The sequence below is a fragment of the Cupressus sempervirens genome, chromosome 3 (genome assembly GCF_028749045.1).
Source record: "Cupressus sempervirens isolate cs-2001-9-10 chromosome 3, ASM2874904v1, whole genome shotgun sequence".
NCBI classification, from domain to species: domain Eukaryota; kingdom Viridiplantae; phylum Streptophyta; class Pinopsida; order Cupressales; family Cupressaceae; genus Cupressus; species Cupressus sempervirens.
The window spans coordinates 208,244,461-208,266,273 of NC_143120.1; the positions used below are offsets into that span (position 1 = coordinate 208,244,461).

At 33.7% G+C, this 21,813-nt stretch overlaps 1 pseudogene; it reads left to right on the plus strand.

The window, feature by feature from the left end:
• Positions 1–6,793: 6,793 nt before the first annotated feature.
• Positions 6,794–7,966, plus strand: LOC149565545 (uracil-DNA glycosylase, mitochondrial pseudogene; annotated as a pseudogene).
• The last annotated feature ends 13,847 nt before the right edge of the window (positions 7,967–21,813 follow it).

Here is a 21,813-nt window from a genome sequence, read left to right on the forward strand (position 1 = left end):
AATGAGATTCCTTGAATTGTAATGACCACCTTACTGTGATAGATAAGTCTTTGTTGTACCATATACTACTTATAACCTTCTTTAATTCACACTCATATGCTTCTTACTCATTACTTAATTACTTTCTTACTACATTGGATATGATATAATACATTACATATATATACCAATCCACTGATTACCTATTGGAGTCAACTACAATACCAAATTCATCATAATTTAAAAATTCAACCCATTGTTATAACTTGGGTTCAAAAGACAAACTTAGTGATGTTTTGACACTTGGTAAACACTGTCAATACTTCTTATACTTTAACACTTAGTTGAAGTTGAAGCTTGATTCATACTGATCACTTTGAGTAGCATGAACTTGGTCAGCACTATGTGGCTCAATGAACACTAAGAAACTCAATAGATAGTGAATCACTTGGTTGCCACTGCATGAATCGATCAACACTAGATTCTATTTGTTAACATTGCGAGCTCGGTAGACACTGATATAATTGGTTAACACTACAGAGATTGATTAACACTAAGATCTTCATTACTTCTACTAGATAGCTTGGTAGACTCTAATACACTTGGGTAATACTGTAAACTATCTCAAATGCTCAGTAGACACTATGAAGCTTGACATGAACTACATTCTGACTATTTAGCTTGGTAGCAATTGAAATACTAGGTTAACACTACTAGATGAATGATAAGCTCAGTAGAAATGAAACCAACTGACTAAGTGTTAAGTCACTAATAGACAAATTAACCTTAATGTCAATAGATATAGGTGCACATAATTCAATCTCCTCAACTTTATGTATGAGGTAGTGTTCTTGTGCATTAAAAAAAGTTTAAGGTAGGCACTCTTGCATTTCACACATAAGATAAGAAAATTTACTTTTTCAATATTTTATATCTTTTTTTAGCAATTCCTTTAGATGACAACCACCTAAAGGAGATTCAACATGCAAAAAAATATAAACAAGACTTTACAAAAAAATATACAATAAATTATAGAAAAAGTAAAGCAAGACACAAATATAATATCTATACAAAAAATCTAAAAAATAACACTTCTAACCTCATGTATTTCCCAAGATCATATATAACTTGTTTGACACTATTGGAAAAGTCATGTGGGAGAGATAGAGGTAGAATGTAATAACCCCAACCAATTATAACTTCAACAAATACCAAATTCTTAAATAATTCAGTCATTTGACATTTCGTTAAACACTTTGGACACTAGGAATATAACACTAATCTGAATTAATGTCATTTGATTTCCACAATCCATTAGTAATATCATGAGAATTTCTGGAGTTTGATTGTGTCGTAATTTTTAAGCATCAACGTTTCGGATCACACACAGTGATCCATCATCAGGATGAGGAGTGCAAGAGAATAGAGAAAAAATGTAAAGTGGCAGATTGGAGGGAGCAAAGAGATTGATGATGGATCACTGTGTGTGATCCATTTACATTTTTTCCTCCCTCCAATCTGCCACTTTACATTTTTTCTCTATTCTCTTGCACTCCTCATCCTGATGATGGATCACTGTGTGTGATCCGAAACGTTGATGCTTAAAAATTACGACACAATCAAACTCCAGAAATTCTCATGATATTACTAATCTGAATGTTAATTATTTGTAAATGCCAAACTAAAAGAGATATGCTTGCAAACTCCAAATGACTAACAATGGAAATGCAAATATTTTTGTTTTGTATTTTATTGGAATGTACAAACATTGGTTACAAATGAGAAAATATGCATCTTCAACAATGAGACTTAAGGCAATGCATGCTATGATTTAAATGTTATTCTAATTCCCTTTGACAACTTTTGAAATGAAATTCTAATATAAATTATTCTACAACAAATTTAAAAAACCCTACCAATGCCCTAAATATCTTCTCTCAAATAATGCAAAATGTAGTAGATAAAAACTTGGAATTGTTCTAAAAATTTGAATTTTACTATAGTAAATCACTATAGCAATGACACTATAGCAGCATTACTACAGGAGTGTCACTATAGTAGTGTCATTGCAGTGATGACACTGTAGCAACATCACTATAGTAGTGTTATTGTAGCAATGATACTATAGCAAATTGGTATTGTAACAAATCTCTATTGTAGCAATATTTGACTTATTCCTTCAATCCTACTCCACAAATCTGGCCCTAGGCCACAAATTTGGCACAATGAAAAGACTAATTTGTCTTCTCTAATAGTTGCAACCCTCCAAAAGATATTTCACCACCTCAGTTATACAAATCAATGGGAGTGTTTGTTCCCAACAATCAATGTAGCAATTGCAAAAACCTTTGGCTCCACAAGTTGTCTGGTAGAGTAGATGGCAACACATTAAATAATCAACAATGAGGCTACCCTCCTTGTTTATTCTTTTCCTCCAATAGATGGACTTCCTTCTAGAAGAAATAAAATAATATTTAATTCCTCCTTCTAGAAGATTCTTTTAATTTATTTAATTAACTTTAGTCACTTTTAATTAAATTAATTAAATATAAAGTCACCTTTTAATTTTAATTTATTTAATGACTTTATAAGAAATTAAATTAATCAATTTCTCCTTATTCCTTCACTTAGCCTTCAAAGAATGTAAAGGCTAAGAACTTCACTAAGAGGCTACAAAGATGGGGACATTACATAGGACATACTACAATAATTATAAAATGATCTTTTCAATATAATATAAAATAATACAATGAAAAGTACATGAAGTTTTACAAATATATTATAAATAGAGAAGAACATGGCTTAAATTGATGAAGGTACGTCAATCATGCATTTTCAGCGTGACCCAAAAATACCTTTCTTTGATATGAGTCTGCTTATGTTTACAACAAATCCTATAAGAAATTTAGTTTTTTGTGTGGCTTCTTTTATGGCATCACTTTCTTGCTATGTTAATAGCCAAGGAAGGACACTCATATTAATTTGGTCTCCATTTCTATTTGATTCAATGAAAAACTTCATTGTATGATTGGATTCATGAATGTTATTACAAATTTTGACAAAAAAAAATTTGTCACACCTTCCATCCAATATTTTTTAGTGTCTATGTTCCATTTTTTTCAATATGCATAGCATCAAACAAATGCATGATTGGGAGGTTCTTGTAGTATGACAACCTGCTAAATTATCTAGGATAGTATTTTATTCCTTTTGGAAGGTAGTCATCAATGCCTTAATGAACATCAATTACATCATTTGTAAACAAAAAATAATATCCAAATATAAATCTCAAACAAAAACAATCACATGGAATGACATTACCTTGATGATTTATTCTATTGTATTATAACTTACACAGGTGAGGTGTCATTCTTTGTGGCTTTGATGTTGTCTCTTCTTTCCCAGTGAAAATATTTTTTTTGATAATTCAATACTTTTTTTTTTTATGAAAAATGTGCCTATACTCAGTGAACACCTACTTTCCTAAACATTTTTGAATGACAATATTTTATCTTTGGATGACAAACTGGACATGCAAATTTTCCCTTTGTCTAAAGACCTACAAGATCATGTATAATTGGATGAAATATAATAGTTTAGATATTTACAATTATCATGCACAACTCAAGCATACAACAAAAATGTGTTAGCACTATCACATACCACAAAAATGTGTTAGCCCAGGGACATCATATATTGTCCATACAAGTATTGCACAGAATTGAAATGGTCTTTGTCTAATTGGTCTAGAGATTTCATACATAGTGACCCATTCCTTAACTCCAACAACTTGTGAATAAGGGGCTAAATATATACATTCATATCTTTCATTTGGTTCTTACCTAGTTGAATGGACAGAATCATTGCATAATTATTATGACCATTTTGATGTGATGTTTATAAATTAATTTAAATGACTATTAAATGAAAAAGTACCTGGTACACTCATTGCCAATGTTATGTGCTCCCTCTTTTCGAACATCCAAGGAGAAATTTTATTGTTAATAGAAAAAATAGGCCACGTTGAGTAAATGGATCGTATCTCTCCAAATGGATTGACACTGTCTGTTGCCAATGAAAACTTGAGATTATGAGGTTCTTCTTTAAAGAGTAGCCATGTATCTTTTACATCTTTAAGTTCAAAACCATCTATAGGCATTTACATAATGTCATCTTGACTTCTATTGTGTACATGGTAATCCATAAATTGTGTTAAGCTAGTGGACTTGAATAATCTTTGTAGACATGGAACAATGGGAATGTACCAAAGAACCTTGTGAGGCACCTTTTTGATGTTTGATATAATACATATCTACTAATGTAACAATCAAGGCATTCTATTGTAAATTCATCTTGTTTATGATATATAATATGATCATTGGGACATGTAGGTATTGTTTAATACTTCATTCCAATATCTTTCATAATGACTGATAATTCTCAGTATGAGTGAGGTAGAATGCTTGATGGTGATAAAAAAACTCACCTATCAACCTAAGGAAAAAAATATAATAAGTTAATATAAAGAATGTTAATGGTACACTAACATAGAAGATGAAAAAAATGACATACCTTAACATACATGACATTACTACATTGGATATACCTTTTATAATCTTGAAGTTCAACAACAACAATACAATGAAGAGAAGAGTTGTTTGGGAGACTTTCTATAGGGGATTGTATGCTTTTTTTAGTATAGGTATATCAAGGTTATCTTCATCATCATGATCAGATGCACTAGTATCATCGTCTTTATCATCTTGATCAACAATGCCAGTACCATCTTCTTCAATTGTGTTCTCTAGCACATAATCAACCGCACCAATACCAATATCTTCAATCATGTTATCTATCATATGATCATCTTCTTCCATGGGTGCATTACCTTCTTCTCTGATATTCACACCTCCATGTTCCCCCAATTGGAAATCCATGTTCACCATGTTAGAGTAAGTTATTTATTACTCTAGTTGCTTTAGCTCTCTTAGGTGCATATAATTAATATTTTATATTAATTATAATGCGCAAACCTAGTTTTTCTTTCCTTTAGGATTTTGTTCACCTTAAAAGGTTGAATTTTTGTATTTTGTTTTCATAACTTAGAATACATTTTTTGTTTCACATTGTTGAGAACTTCTAAGCTCTACTTTTTCCATTTTCTGGTTTCTCTTTATTGCAGGATATTTGCATGCAGGTGTTCTTGAGGATCTATGAAGTTGGTTTTCTCTACTTCTACATGGTATCAAAGTAGACCTATTGCTTCCTCATCTAAAGATTCTCAAAGCCACAATTCAAAATTAGAAACCCTAGCTTTTTTGACATTTTTTTCTTCAAAAGGGTGAAAGGAAAATTTTTGGGGCACTTTGGGCTCAAACGGACGCTGCCATTAGATTTAGAAGGCCATTTATAGTCAAAATACATTAAAAATTTGTTGTTTTTGGCCTCCAGGCATCTAGGAAAATTTTTTAGCCCCTTAGGAGGTCGTACAGAGACATTTTTTGAGGGAAAAAAAATCAAAATTCACATTTAAAAATTGCACTGCCAACACTTCTAGCAGCCACTATAGCACTGCTCAACGGCCACTGTGGCCCCGCCAAGCAGCCAGCTCCTCTGCCAGCGCTCTGCTTAGGCCCGACCACCGCCCAAGTGCCTCCTCTGCTCCACCTCTACCAGCGAGCACCGCTAGGTTCTCCTCCCAAGTGCCACCTGTTGGGACAAAAAGTTGCAAGGTCAATTTTGAGTACCATTGAGAAAATTGAGCCCTATAAACGCTTTTGATGCCTATGTACCCAGCTGTACCTTTGAGGCCCCTAAGGTGTTTAAGGTTTCTAACACCTTTCTTTTAACATGTCTAAGTGTTCCATGAAGGTAAAGTGTCATTCCGATTCATTTGGCGAAACCTGTTTTGAGCTAGTTCCAAATCTGCATTTTTACCCTGTGTCAAACAATGATAGGAGGTTGTGTTTGCAAATGAATATCTTGCACCCAAAAACATTTTGTGATAGGCTGCTTTGAGAGTGTCTAGTTTCAATACCTAAGAGCTTATGTTTCATATTTTGAGTCATTTCAAGTTTTTTTGACTAGATTTTGAATCCCTCAAAGTTGGTCATTTGCTATTTTCATGCTAATGCACATTGCACATAATTCTGGGAGGCCCTATTTGACATGTTATAACTTTTGACCAGTTGACTAAAATGAGAAAATTCCTATTATGTTGCATTTTAGAGGTCAAATATATGTTATGTTTCAAGTTTGAGCTTATGACGAATCCATTTGATCAGTTTTCAAACGCGATTCCAAATGCAATTTGTAACTTTTTACTGGTGTCAGCATTTGCAGATTTGTCAGAACCCTTGTTCATGACGTCATATCTTGAAATCCATAAAAGGTGAGATCAAATGGATTGTACCACTATGTTTTCCTCTAAAAATACTTTAAGTGTGTCTATTTTTAAGTCATGATGAATCCATTTGCACACTTTTCCAGGTTAATTCCATTTGCAAAAAATTGATTTCTTGTCATTCTTTCCAGTCTGCAATTCTGAGTAGCTCACTTTGACTACTCGCCATTTGTTCCTAGTTATTCATCATGAGCCCAAATCATAGATTTATAATGTCCTCATGATAGAGAACCAATGCCCCATTTTTCCTTCTCCCAAGTGTTAGTTTGTCTAGTTTTTGAAGCCAATTCTGAACGCAATTTATTATTTTCTAACATGTTTACTTGTAGGCAGTTCTAAGAGGTCAACTTTGAAAGCGAATATCTTTTGACCTTGAATTCTTCATGAGATGAGATTCGACAAGGTAGGATTATGTGGAATAGAGAATCAGTGTGTTCAATCTCAGGGCCTGGTCAGGTGTTTGGATCAATTTTCAAGGCCAGTCAAGGGATCTCCTGACACCAAATTCATAGTTTGCAGATAAGTGGTAAAATGAGTTTTAAAAGATAAATTAACGCTTGAAATCGATTCCAGTGAATATTGAAAGGTTAATGGGCTAGTTTGAGGATTTAGTTGTTTGGGAACAAAAAAAAAAATTAGTCGGACCCACTTTGGGGCCCAACTAATTTGCACCAGATTAATAAGATGAGGAGTGAATTGCTTAATAATGAATTCTGGAGAAAGGATGGGGCACCTAATGGCCAAAACTTTTGAAAAAGTGTGTACCATCTAGTTCAAACAATAAAGCACAAAAGTATGCTAAGTTTTTCTATGGCAATGATTCGTATTATGTGCTCTTCAGGCTACATCAGACATTGTATGAGCAAACTCTTTCAACAAAGACCAAATCCTCCATGCTTCACACAATGATGAGGCAGGAGTCCAATCTTCTTCATCTTCCACTTTTGGAGATAATGATAGCCAAAAGTCAGAAGAAGCTACTGCCAGTGCTCAACTGCAATTGAATTATGAGCAAATTATACGAATGGAAATGAACAAATCACTAGCGAGAGCCAAGAGCACGCACAAGATTTGTGAAGAGAGAGTTGCAGATGCCAAGACAAAAGGAATGCCTTTTCCAAAGCTAGAAGATCTTATTGTTGAAGAGTCCTGGTTGGATGCACTTCCAAGTATAAAAAAAAATTAGAAAGGGTACATGCAAAAGTTTTCAAAATTTGTGACACGAGAATCTAGAGAAAGTATTCCTATTTATCCACCTCCTGCCCTTGTATTCAATGGCCTGAAATCATGCCCATTTGACAAAGTGAAGGTTGTCATTATTGGTCAAGATCCTTACCATGGTCCAAGCCAAGCAATGGGGCTTTGTTTCTCTGTTCCAAATGGTATCAAAATACCTCCAAGCTTAGAAAATATATTTAAAAGAGATCCAACCCCTCACATGGAAACTTGGAGAGATGGGCTATGCAAGGTGTTCTTTTGCTAAATATTGCACTCACTGTACAAACACATCAAGCAAACCCACATTTTTAAAAGGAGCTCACGCCAATAAACAAGGCAGTGAGCAATAGAGAAACTGCCAACTAAAGGCATACAAACCTTGCAGTAAGAAAGAAGTTCATGGCTTGAGGATAGAATAGCCTGCAAGTAATTGAAAGAAGCAACCATGTTTAAGAGGAACACATAGCACAAGGGGCAGAGTCCACATTGAGTTAAAAGAGGAAAGAGGGGGCATAGGGAGGTAACAATGAAGAGGAGTATACAAAGCAATCAAAAGAGCACCCCATAGCAAGTGGATGAAGCTATAGTTTTAAAAAACAAACACTCCATGCCTTTATCCACAATTCCTATGGAATTTGGAGCTCTTGTGTCATAGGGCACATTAGATGTTTATTCTAACCAGTTCACAAAATACCCAAAGTGGAAATTACTAATAAGTTGCCCATATAGCAAAGCAAGCCACATAAAAAGTAGTCAAACAAAAAGAAGAAACTTGACAATAAAAAGGAAGCCTCAGGGCTTAAAATAGAGCTGATTGCACATAGCAGAAGAAGACAACCCATGCTAAATACAAAGCCGTAGTTATCAAATAGTAGGGAATCCCACGCTAAGAAGGAGAAACTCACATTTTGAAAGAGGAGCTCCACCAAAAATGTGAGGAAACCTACGTCCAAAATAGAGAGCATCCACATGGGCAACAATGATCAAAGAGAGCTCATGCCAGTCAAATAACAAGGAGAGTTACAGAGTCTTTAGAGCACTACGCAATAAGAGAAATTGCCAGTCAATAGGAGAATAGGAGGCAATATAAAAAAATGTCCCATGCAATCATGAATGAGGAGGGAGTTGTCTTGCAAGGTAGGCATCCCAACAAGCATAAAGAGGAAGGTCTCCTACATTGGACAGAGGTAGAATCTATAAAGATCTTGCAAATAAAAATACAACTCCATGCTTGAGAAGCAGGAAAACACATGAATAAAAGGAATTCATGCAACCACAAACAAAGGAGTCCAAGGTAGTGAATAGCAGGAGATGTGTAGAGGGAGTTATGGCAATGAAGGAAATGGTCAAATAAAACCCATGCATTAAAAAGAGAGCAGTGTTTTTTTTTTAATAGAGAAAGGCCTTAACAATTTATCCCACATTGAGCAAGTGGGGAGATTTTTAAGTGTTTATATACTATTGCACACACAATTCATAATGAATTAAAGATATTAGCTTTTGGGAAGCCGCAAGTCAAAGGGTGGGGCCCATAGTTGGCTAGAAGACGTCAAATTTTGAGCCCTTGCAAAATTTTGAACAAATCTACAGGTGTGCTAATGTGGTAGAGATGTGCCAAGATGTCACCACATGTCAAGATCGACAACGTCCACAATTCCACAAGATGAAGTTCCCTAGGAGATAACAAATGCGAGAATACAAGATTCAAACATGTAGCAAGTAGGTCCCACATGTGATGATGTGGCAATTTGGAGCAAGATCAGAGGCAAGGCATGGGATCGTGACACGTGTCACGATCTGATGGTCTATGCATGCTCGCAATACAAAGTTGCAAGAAAGTTAAAAAATGTGGGCTTGCGGGATGTTGCCATGTGGCATCGGGCCTAGGCCTATGATGATGTGTCATCTGATAAATAGAGGTGGACCAATCATGAAGCAACACATGGCATTCAGTCAAACTTAGTTTGACTCCAAATTTGAAGGTAGGGGTTAAAAATTGAAAATTATAAAAAAAAAAATTTAATTATTTTTCAAAAAGATGATGCATGCAACCATTTTAAATTTAAAAGGGTCATTTTCTAAAGTTTCAACTTTAGACTTTTTGAAATTTTTGAAATTTTAGATTTCATTCAGTTGCAAACAAGGTTTTATACCAAAGGAGTGTTTTTCAAATTGATATTCTGGGGGTTTCTGAGAGGCTAACATAGCGATATTATATATCGCCAGAATTGAGAGAATCTAAATTTTTTTATTATGGAGTTAGTTTCTGTACAAGATGCAGTTTGTTCAAGTTATAAGAGGATTTCTCTCAAGTTTCTAATTTGTAACTATATTTAGGTGAGGAAGTTCAGAACTAATTCTTGACATGTTAATGACCTAAATGTGGTTAAAAGGAAGTGAAAATGCAATTTGGGTCGAATTTGGTCACCCATTCACTTAGTAAAAAATCAAATTTCACCAGGATTTCATAAGGAAAATTAGGTATTTTGGATGTAAAAAGGTTTTTCATCATTGAGCATAGATATTTCAAGATTAGTTACAAGTAATGATGAAAACAAAATCAGATCAAATGGGTAGAGAGATGAAAAAGGTTTTGCAACTGCTAGGGATGGAATTCCAAGTGGACACATGTCATCCTCAGATTAGATCTAGGAATTCATCTTGGTCTATATCTTTCTTTCTTTCATCCATTGTAGGGGTTCCAATCTTGAGTTCTCTCAGATCTGTGATACCATTCTTTAGCAATTTCTTCTTGTATTGAACAACAATTTAAGTTTTATGCAGATAGTTCTTATTTGTTAGGTGATTAGTGAGTCATTTATGTACATCTTTCATATATTTGGTTTCAAGGAAAACAAATAAAGAGTAGTAAAGGGATCCAAATTTAGTTTGAATCTTGTCTCTTATTTATGGATTTGTAACCTTTTCTAGTTTATGATCAAAGAGCATAGATCAGGTTGCATTTTGTTTGGAAATGTATGTGATTGAAATATCTTGCTGATGGAACAAAGAGCCATGTAATTTGCTTGATATTTTTCACAGAGTTTGCAGATTTCACAAAAGTATTATCTAAGTATGAGATTCATTCTATAGCAGATGTCTGTTCACAAGGTGAAAGATAGATTAGGGATCTTGATGTAGGAATTATGTCAAAGATTTCTAGAAGGTGTATGGTTGTAATTAATTTAGTTTCCCAATGGATAAGGCACTGATCAGAGATAGGATCATTAGGTTTTGTTGCTCATACCTGGGTCTTGTTGATATCAACATATTAAATCATCTTTTCCCTTTTATGTTGAAAGTAATTCAAAGTTTAACCCGCACTTAGCTTGCCATTTTCATGAGTCATGTTTTTAGTTATTTCATGCTTGTGATTTCTTGGTTAAGTATAGAAGAATTAGGGGTTTTATCTATTATTCAAGATTCTAATTATGTTCATTGCACTCACATAATTGGATCCTAAGAGGTTCACCTGCCTAGGTTTTGCAAAGCCTAAAGTGAAGAAGGAGTGTAGCCTTATAGTTGAACCAGGTTCTTGGTAAATTGTGTCCATTATTGGAGATAGTTGCCCATAGATGCAATCTTACCCTGTATACTTGGTTATTAAAGCACTGTTAAATCAAGAGCCAACACCACCTCTACCAGTGGCACAGCCACCGACACCCTACCAGCTGACATCAGCAATCTGTTAGTTGACGTCAACAATTTGTTAGTTGACATCATCATTCCATCAACTGACATCACTTTTCGCCAACCTTGGCTGATGTCACTTTTTGGGCACATGATGTCATTTTCCAACTGATGATGTCATCTTTTTGGTGACCAAATTTTTTTTTGGTGATAGCCTGTTGATGGCCATATGGGCATCAAATTTAAGCCCATGTCTCTAATTTTCCAGTGAGCTCCTTTTTGGACCTATAGTTAGTTTTTTGCTCCTAACTTGAGCATACAGAGATATTTTTGCAATCTGAAAGAAGCACTGAAAAGTTGACTCAGAGACAGAGACAATGGTGCTAGTTTTGTTTGATTCCAAGCTCATTTTTGCTTCCAAATTTGGCATTGAAGTAGAGGATTCTGCTTTCCTCTTCTTTACATCTGAATTCTAGGTTCTTTTCTCAGTTCTTGTGTTTTTCCATAGTTTTTGCTTTGGTTTTGGGGGATATTTTTATTCATTGTTGGGGGGAGAATTTTCTATTCTGTAATTTGCTTCAGAATTAGACCCTTCTACTTCCATCTTTTCTTTCTCTCAATGTCAAATCCTTCTATGATCTGGCTCATGCTACACAACTATCACACCTGGAACACACATATGACTAGGCTTCTCATGTCAAGAGGCTTATGGTCATGCCTAGATGCAAACCAACCTATTCTGTAGCACCCTTTTGAGGTTCTTCAGAATAGAAACAAAATGGATGAAGCCATGGGACTGATTGCACTGAACATCTTAGATAGTCTACTATTTCACTTGGATGGTTTGACCACTCTACTGGCTATTTGGACCAAATTCCAAACTTTTTTTTGGCATAGTGAATGAGTTCTAGGCACTACAACTTGATGCAGAGTTGACTTCTTTGACACCTACCAATTTCCCCACCATTGAGGACTTCTTGATGAAGTTCAAATATCTGCACACAATCTTGCAAGGATGTGGTATAAATAAAACAGATGATGAGTGTATTTTTTTGATACTCTCAAAGTTACATGGACAATATCAGATCTTTTCTTCCACTTTCTACTCCACTATGGATGCCTTGGGTAATAGACATTAGATGCCTTCTTTTGAGATATTCTGTGATAGGTTAACTCATGAGCAGTCCAAGCTCACTCAAATGGATTCTCTTATAGGTTCACCATCACAGACATTACTTGCTAAGGATTCCCAGGAGCAGAAGCCAAAGTAGATATCTAATTCCTCTTCTCAGCACTCTATTGGTCCATCCTTTAAAGGAGAAAAAGAAGACTAAGACTCCTTCCTATTCCTATTGTTAGAAAGGAGCTCATGATGAGGCACATTGTTTTTAGAAGAGATTTGATGGCTATGAGAAATAGATTGCAAATTTGCAAACCCTTCTTCAAAAGAGCTCTATTTCATCCCCATCCTCTTCTACCTCACAAGGGTCTTCCTTTTAGTCTTCTTCCACCTCTTCGACATCTTCACAAGATTTTGGATAGGTTCATGCATTACGGGCTTCCATCGCATCCCTTCCCAGGTCCCTTGGATACTAGATTTAGGTGCTTCTCACCATATGGCATCTTCTCAAGGGGTCTTATGCTCTATTGAGGCTTCTCCAATTCCTCATATTCTCATGGCGAATAAAACTACTTTAATAGTCTGTGGGAAAAGGTTCAGTTTGCATTCAGGATAACACATTCAATAATGTATAGTATGTTCCATCTTTCTCTACAAACCTTCTCTCAATATATCGGATTACACACAATGGATCAAGGAAGACAGTTGAGTTCACTGCAGATTTAGTCTACATTCAGGATAGTGAAACAGGAGGCCTTATTGCTATAGGGATAGTTGATCACACCACCCATCTCTAAACCTTCTTGCACTTTGGTCCACCATCTCCATCATCAAAGCATACTTCTTCTCTTTCACGAGAGCATCATGTGGTGCAGTCAGGACACATGAACCTTTGTATTGTTCCTGAGATCACCACACCACATCCCATTGAAGTCTTTTATTCTTCAGCTCTGCCAGACCCTCCAACTCCACTCATCAAGCCTTCAGGAGCACTTGTTGTGGATTCTACAGAGGACATTCATTTCCTCTTTCATGATAGTGTCAGCACAGCTGCATTGGGGCTTCCTTTTCAGGATCCTCATGTCTACTCCTTTGAGCATTAGTTAGGCCTTCCTTTCATTCAGTGGTTTCCTTGTTCTTTGCCCTTATTTCTTCTGCATTGGAGTTCCATTGGTTCATTCATTTCTACAAGGGCTTCATCCTTCTAGAGGGGCTTTGATGTCTCCTCTCTCTCTCATGGGGGGGGGGGTGTTGTTTATGGTTTTGAGAGAGTCTCTTGAGCCATTTTTTATTTTTTTATTTTTTTCATCTCTTTTCAGAGAGGGGTTTTTCCTATTGAGTTTTCTCCTTTGTCTCTGGTTCACAGAGATTTCCTTGTACTGGGTACCTGATCAAGCCTTGTTGCCAAGACCCATTTTCCTACTTTCATAGCTTTGCTAGGTTAGCTTCCTCCTAAGCTTTGCTTAAGGGGGGGTGTTAGAGTAAGTTATTTATTACTCTAGTTTCTTTAGCTCTCTTAGGTGCATATAATTAATATTTTATATTAATTATTACATGCAAACCTAGTTTTTCTTTCCTTTAGGGTTTTGTTCACCTTAAAAGGTTGAACTTTTTTATTTAGTTTTCATAACTTAGAATACATTTTTGCTCTCACATTCTTCAGAACTTCTAAGCTCGACTTTTTCTATTTTCTAGTTTCTCTTCATTGTAGGATATTTGCATGCAGGTGTTCTTGAGAATTTTTAGAGTTCGTTTTCTCAACTTCTACACACCAATAGATGAAAATAATTTTCCCCTTCAATATGACCATGTTTCCTACAATGTCTATCAACTATTGTGATTAGAAGTCTTCAATTCTTTAAGCCCTTACAATTTATATAGCGACAATAATATTTTCCATCACCTTTTATTTTTAATTGAGAACATAATCTAGCAATTATCTCCTTATTTTGATTTGATTTCATATGTCAAGCATGGTCTTTCTTTAGAGGAAAATATTTGGGCTATAAAATTATATCAAATATAAACATACACACATTAGTAGTATCTCGTATATAATAACAAAAATATTAGTTGCACATTTAAAAATTGAAGACTCTTGTATCTCACCTTACAAAAAATTTAACATAATAATTAGAGATAAGCTTTGGCACAAGATGAAGGAACTTGGGGTCCCTACATATCTTCAAGAAGTTGTTCACAGGCTATGCTATGAAATTTGGCTTTGACTAGGCATCCAAAACATTATGATTTTCAATGCTTTCCACTTTTTAAAAATGTACTATTCAAAATCCAAGCCTTAACATAACGTGTGCCTGTATTTACCTAAATTGAGCATATTCCATGTAACCATTTTCATCAAGTTTTCTTCCATTAAAAAACATATCATACCCACAATTTTTATATTTCTATAGGACTAGCCATTATTCTTCTATGCAAAGAATATAAATTATTAATATTCTAACAAGTTTTCAAGTCACATCACCCAAATCAAAAGAGCCAAGATTAGTGGGCATTCTTATAGCCCAAAAGCTACAAATTGGTGGCCACTGAGCATAGTATTTCTAGTCCACTTTGTCTTAATGTAAATGATTAAATAGTCAAAGAATTTATACTTCATCCACATTTTAAATGGGGAGAATAATTGTCCACCAAGCACTAAAATTTTATGTCTTTCAAAGTTTTATAGAACACACTCATTGTCATATATATATACAAATTGGTGGCCACTGAGCATAGTATTTCTAGTCCACTTTGTCTTAATGTAAATGATTAAATAGTCAAAGAATTTATACTTCATCCACATTTTAAATGGGGAGAATAATTGTCCACCAAGCACTAAAATTTTATGTCTTTCAAAGTTTTATAGAACACACTCATTGTCATATATATATATATATATATATATATACATATATATATATATATATATATATACATATATATATATATATGTATATATGTATATATATATATATATATATGTATACATATATATATATATGTATATATGTATATATACATATATATGTATATATATGTATATATGTATATATATATATATATATGTATATATATATATATATGTATACATATATATATATATATGTATACATATATGCATATATATATACATATATACATATATATGTATATATATGTATATATATATATATATATACATATATATATATACATATATACATATATATATACATATATATATATACATATATACATATATATATACATATATATATGCATATATGTATACATATATATACATATATACATATATATATGTATACATATATGCATATATATATGTATATATATATGTATATATGTATATATATATATGTATATATATATGTATATATATATATATATATATATATATATATATATATATATATATATATATATATATATATATATATATATGTAATTCTTTACATGTTTGGTAGAGAAAATAAGACTTTGTTGTTGATATATGATTGAAAAGATCATTTGAGTTAGAAAATTGTTGTAAGAAGTGTTTTCAATCATTATTTTGTCACTGATGTCAAACCTGCTATATGTTGGTAAGACAATTGCTTGTATGTTTCAAGCACTATCACTTAGTTGGTTGATGAGGAGGATTTGATCAACAAGATGTAACAAAAGTACCTAGAGGAAAGGTTGAGTTATGATTATGTATTGAAATGCAAGAATTAGTTAAGATAGTGATAACATAATGTATTGATGATCTACTTGGGGTTACAAATGTTTGGCTACACTTAGAAAGTTTAGATGAAAAAGGTTGAAAAAAAGTTCATTTTTAAAGCTTGACCAAGTTGATAGAAAGTGCTAAGTAAAGTTAGTGCAAGCCGAGAAAAAATTTAGTTGGATCTGAGTGAAAGAAATTTCTAGTGGATGTCGAGCAAAATAATAGGTGCTGAGCAAGTTAGTAGATGCCAAGTGATTATCAGTATGTGTCAAGCACCTGTAAAATCTAGTTGATGTCGAGTGATTTTACAGTAGATATTGAGTGACATAGTATGTGTCAAGAATTAGCAAATTAATAATGTTGAGTTGTTGCATTATGAAAAAGATCAAATAATTTCCAAATAAAAGCTAAAAAGTTTATTTTCTTGGAACTTGTGAATCAGGAGGTAGATAAGATTGATGAGATGAAGACATAGAATCTTATGTAAACTATTTTAGAGGTGAATTCAAATGGATTCTAGGAGAATATTCTAGAAAAGACAAGATATGGGGTAGATACATTGTATCTTACCTAATCCATCAAAAACCTTGATTTTTGAGATGGATAATGAGCAGGAAAAAGAAGTTCTAATTCCCTATATGTAGGGATGCCTAGTCATGAAGCAAGATTGGAAAGAGGTCAGAGATTTTTTATATGCAAAAATCTAACAAGGTGAAAGAAGAGGTTTTTGCTTCATCAAGTGACCCAAGAGGAGAAGTCTACAATGGCGAGCTAAGCAAAAAGGCTTACTCGAGATGAATGCTTGAAGGGTGAACAAGCTGTCAGAACTACAAAGATAGGAAGCCAAGTAGAGATGAGGATTGAACAGTGATCTGTAATCTGCAAGTAAGGTTGTAAACTGTATCAAATCAAATTGTACTATTACTCTCTAACAATTATATCAAATTAGGGTAAATCCTTTGGAGAAAGGTTGACTTGACAATCATTGGAAAATCATTTAATAGGGTGGCATTCCAAGTGAATGACCTAAAGTCCTCTAAGAAGGCTCACTTTTAACAGGGTGATTGAAATCCCTTAATCGAGTCACATTTAATAGTGTGTGTTGTAACCTTTAACAGGGTTGGCCTTTAATAGGGCATCACTTCAAAATAGTGACAAAGGAGTAGCATGTTACTAGTGGTTTTTATCAAATTGGGTTTTCACATTAAATCATTCTGTCATGTGTAGTGATGGATGTGTTGTGTTTTATGTTTTACATTTATGCATGTTAGTCTAACATTGACATATCAGTTTTGGTTAATGCACAATAAATGTATGCATGGTTAAGAAAGTTTTATAGGTTCACTGATTTGTGAAAAAAATTTATTTGGACATGTGGACCTTGAATAACTAATTCACGCCTGCCCCCCCCCCACCTTCCCCACCCCCTTAGTTATTCTAAAGAATTCCAACAATTGGTATCAAAGTGTAGTTGCTTAAGAGGATTAGTTTCAAGGTACTAAAAGCATAAAGATCAAGATGTCAAAGAGAGAGGTACCCAAGCTGAACAAAGATAACTTTCCTGCATAGAAAAGTTTGATGAAGCTACACCTTGGAGGACTTGGAGATTATGCACAAACTTGCATTATAGTAGAACATGTTGATCCAATAGGAGTCCTAACTACTAAAGATTTGAAGAAAAAGAAAGAGCACAATTAGGCAATGTTGGAGATTGCCTCTATCGTGAGCTATGTTGAGTTTGATGATATCAAAGACCTCAAAAGTGTGAAGTAGATGTGGGATTCCCTAAACACCATCTATGGAGGAGACAAAAATGTTCAAAGAGCTAAGTTAGATAGCCTCAAAGGTAAGTTTGATGACATGAGAATGGAAGAAGGTGAAAACATTGCTCAATATGTTGCTAGAATAAAAGAGCTTGTTAGTATTATAAAAGGTGCAACTAGTAAAATAGATGATGAAACTGTGATAAGTAAAGTCTTGAGAACATTGTTTCCTATGCATGAAATTAGAGTATCTACAATTCAAGAGTTAAGATGTATATGAGGAAATGATTTAACCCTTGAAGGTATAGTAGGTAGACTTATTACATTTGAGTTATCTAATTTTGACAACTATAGACCAGAGAGTATTGAATCAACTTTCAAAGAAAAAATGTTATTGAAGGATTCTAAGGAGGTAAAGCCAAAGAAGAAGAAAAGAAAGATAAAGTATGCATCTAGTGACAACAGTAAAAATGAGGAAGACATTGAACAATTGGAAGCATTGCTAGCTAGAAGATTTCACAAAGGAAAAGGTAAATTCAAAGGTAAGCTACCTATCATTTGTTTTAATTGCAATAAAGTTGGTCACATTGTAGCAAGATGTATACAGAAGAAGAACTTCAAAGAAGGGAACAAGTACAAAAATAGAAGAAAAGATGATGGAAGAGATTATAGAGATAAAGGCAAGAAGTCATGCTGCATGCTGATGAAGACAACTTTGATGAAAATGATGATGAAGTGGTATATGTTGCAATGAAGGATGAATCAAATGAGAATGAGGCTACTACACTTATGACTTGTGTGAACAAGAATGACAAATGAATCATTGACAGTGGATGCTCACATCACATGACTAGAGACAAAAGTAAGTTCATTACCTTAACTTGTTATGATGAAAATAGTGTAAGATTTGGTAATGATGCACCATGTTCTATAAAAGAAAAAGGGTCTATTAAGCTTAGAGACAAGATCTCATGTGACAATGCTTATTATGTTGAAGGATTGAATTATAACTTGTTAAGTGTGTTAGAATTAAACAATCTGGGGTGCAAAGTTGAGTTTGAAAATAAATTAGCTAAGATATATGATACAAATGGAAACTTGATTGGAAAAGTTGATCAAACTATGAGTAATATGTTCTATTTAGATATAAAAGATGCTACTTGTCTTATTGACAAATTTGATGATGTATGGCTTTGGCACAAGAGATTATGTCATGTTAACTTTGACAATCTAATTAGTATAAGTAACATGAAAAGAGTTAGAGGTTTTCCTAAATTGAAGAAACCAAAAAACATAATGTGCAAACAATGTCAACTAGGAAAGATGACAAAGTCAAGCTTTAAAAGTAAAGTTTATACCTTTAAGGAAATACTTGAAATTGTTCATACTGACTTGTGTGGACCTAGTGAAGTGCAAAGTTACAAAGGAGACAAGTATATTATGTTGCTTGTTGATGATTACTCTAGAATGATGACTATCATGTTTCTAAAACAAAAATCAGATGCCTTTTAAATGTTTAAATGGTACTTGGCAAGAGTTGAGAAATAAATAGGTAAGAGTTTGAAATGCTTGAGATCAAACAGAGGAGATGAATTCACTTCACATGAATTTGAGGTATTTTTCAATGATAAAGGAATCAAGAGACAAACATTAACACCAAGGACTCCCCCACAAAATTGAATTGCTGAAAGAAGAAACAAATTCATAATGAACAGTGCCAAAACACTAATAATGGAGAAAAATATTACCCTGAAATACTGGAGAGAAGCTGTAAGTATTGTAGTATACACTCTGAACCATGTGCAAGTAAACAAAGGTACTCACTCAACACCTTTTGAACTATGGTATGGTCATCCACCTAATGTGAAATATTTTAAAGTATTTGGAAGCAAATGCTATATTCTCAAAGATGTTAGAAGTGGAAAGTTTGATGCAAAGAGCAAAGAAGGTATATTCCTTTGTTACTCCACAAGAAGTAAAGCTTACAAGTGTTTAATTAATAACACTAACAAAATTGTGGAAAGTACAAATGTGAATTTTGATGAGTTTATAGAAGCACATGAAGCTGAACCTAAAAAAGAACTAGAAGATTACAAGATATTTGCATAGTACTATGAAGGAATGACTACTAAAGAAGATGTCACAAATCATGTAGCAAATCAATAGAAAGTTTCAACAACTATCGAGTCACATCCTATGAATGTCGAGTTGCATTTAGATGTCAAGTTACAAAATGAGGAGAATGCACAATTTGACTTTGAGATTAGCATATATGAAAGAGATGTTGAAATGCCTGACAAAGATGCACATAGTGATACTGAAGCTGAAAGATAGAATGCAACCACGAGAACTGAGCCTAGATTATCCAAATATGTTAAAAGATACCATCATGTAGATCAAATCATTGGAGACAAAGATACAATGCCAATGACAAGAAATAGGTTGAGAAGTGAAACATGCTTGCTAAGCATGAAGGAAAAGATGCAAGACAGTAAAAGATGCATTGGAAGATGATGATTGGTACAAGGCTATGGAAGAATAAATTTAGTAGATAGAAAAGAATAAGACTTGGAGCCTAGTTCCTAGACCAGAAGACAAGAATATGATTAGCACAAAATGGGTATTTAGGAACAAGCTAGATGAGAATGGTGAAGTAACAAGAAATAAAGCAAGACTAGTTTGCAAAGGGTATGCTCAAGAAGAAGGAATAGACTATGGTGAAACATTTGCCCCTATTGCAAGAATGGAAGGATTAAGAATTTTGCTTACTTATACTACTTACAAAGGTTTCAAAGTTTACCAGATGGATGTCAAGTTTGCATTTCTGAATGGAATATTAGAAGAAGAGGTCTACATAGAATAGCCAGAAGGATTTGTGGACAAAAATAACAAAAACATGGTATGCAAACTACACAAAGCCCTGTATGGATTGAAACAAACACCAAGAGCATGGTATGAGAGACTTCATACTTATCTTGTTAAGATTGGATTTGAAAGGACAGAAGATAATAATAATTTGTACATGAAGACAAAAAAATGGTATACTGTTATCTGAGATTTTTTTTATGACATAATATTTGGAGGACAAGATGCTTTGTGTAAAGATTTTGCAAATCAGATAAAGCAAGAGTTTGAAATGTCAATATTTTGTGAGATCAAATTCTTTGTGGGATTACAAGTATATCAAATGAAGTGTGGTGTATATATCACTCAATCAAAATATATCAAGGAGATATTGAAGACTTTTTGAATTGAGGACTCAAAATCAGTTAGTACACCTATGGTAACAACACTCAAGCTATCAAAGAATGATGAATTAGTTGAGGTCAATCAAAAATTGCAATATGTAGTACACAATAGACTTGATATTGTATTAGTTGTGGAAATAGTTACTAGATTCTCTACTAACCCAAGAGAGAATCATTTGGTGGTAGTGAAATTGATAAGAGATACTTGAAAGGAACATAAGAGTATGGTTTATACTATAAGAAGAATGAAAAGTTTGAACTAAAAGCCTACACTGATGAAGATTGGGCTAGAAATATTGATGACAAAAGGAGCATCAATGGAGGAGCATTCTTCTTAGGCAAAAGACTTGTTACATGGACAAGCAAGAAGCAAAGTTGTACTTCTCAATCCACTGCTAAAGTAGAGTATGTTGTTGTTGTTATTAATTGCACAACCATTGTATGGATCAAACAGTTGCTAAAGGGAATGAAGGAAGAAATCACTGAACCAATAACACTTTATTGTGATAACACAAGTGCTATAAATATATCAAAGAATTCTATCATGGATACAAAGACAACGCATATTACAATAAAGTATCAATATGTAAGGGAGTTGGTTCAAGATAAAGAAGTGAAAATAGAATATATCAACACAAAGGAGCAAATTGTTGATATCTTCACCAAAGCATTACCTAAGGATGCTTATGAATACTTAAGAAGTAAATTAGGGGTGATACCCCTATCAAAGGCTATATAAAAAG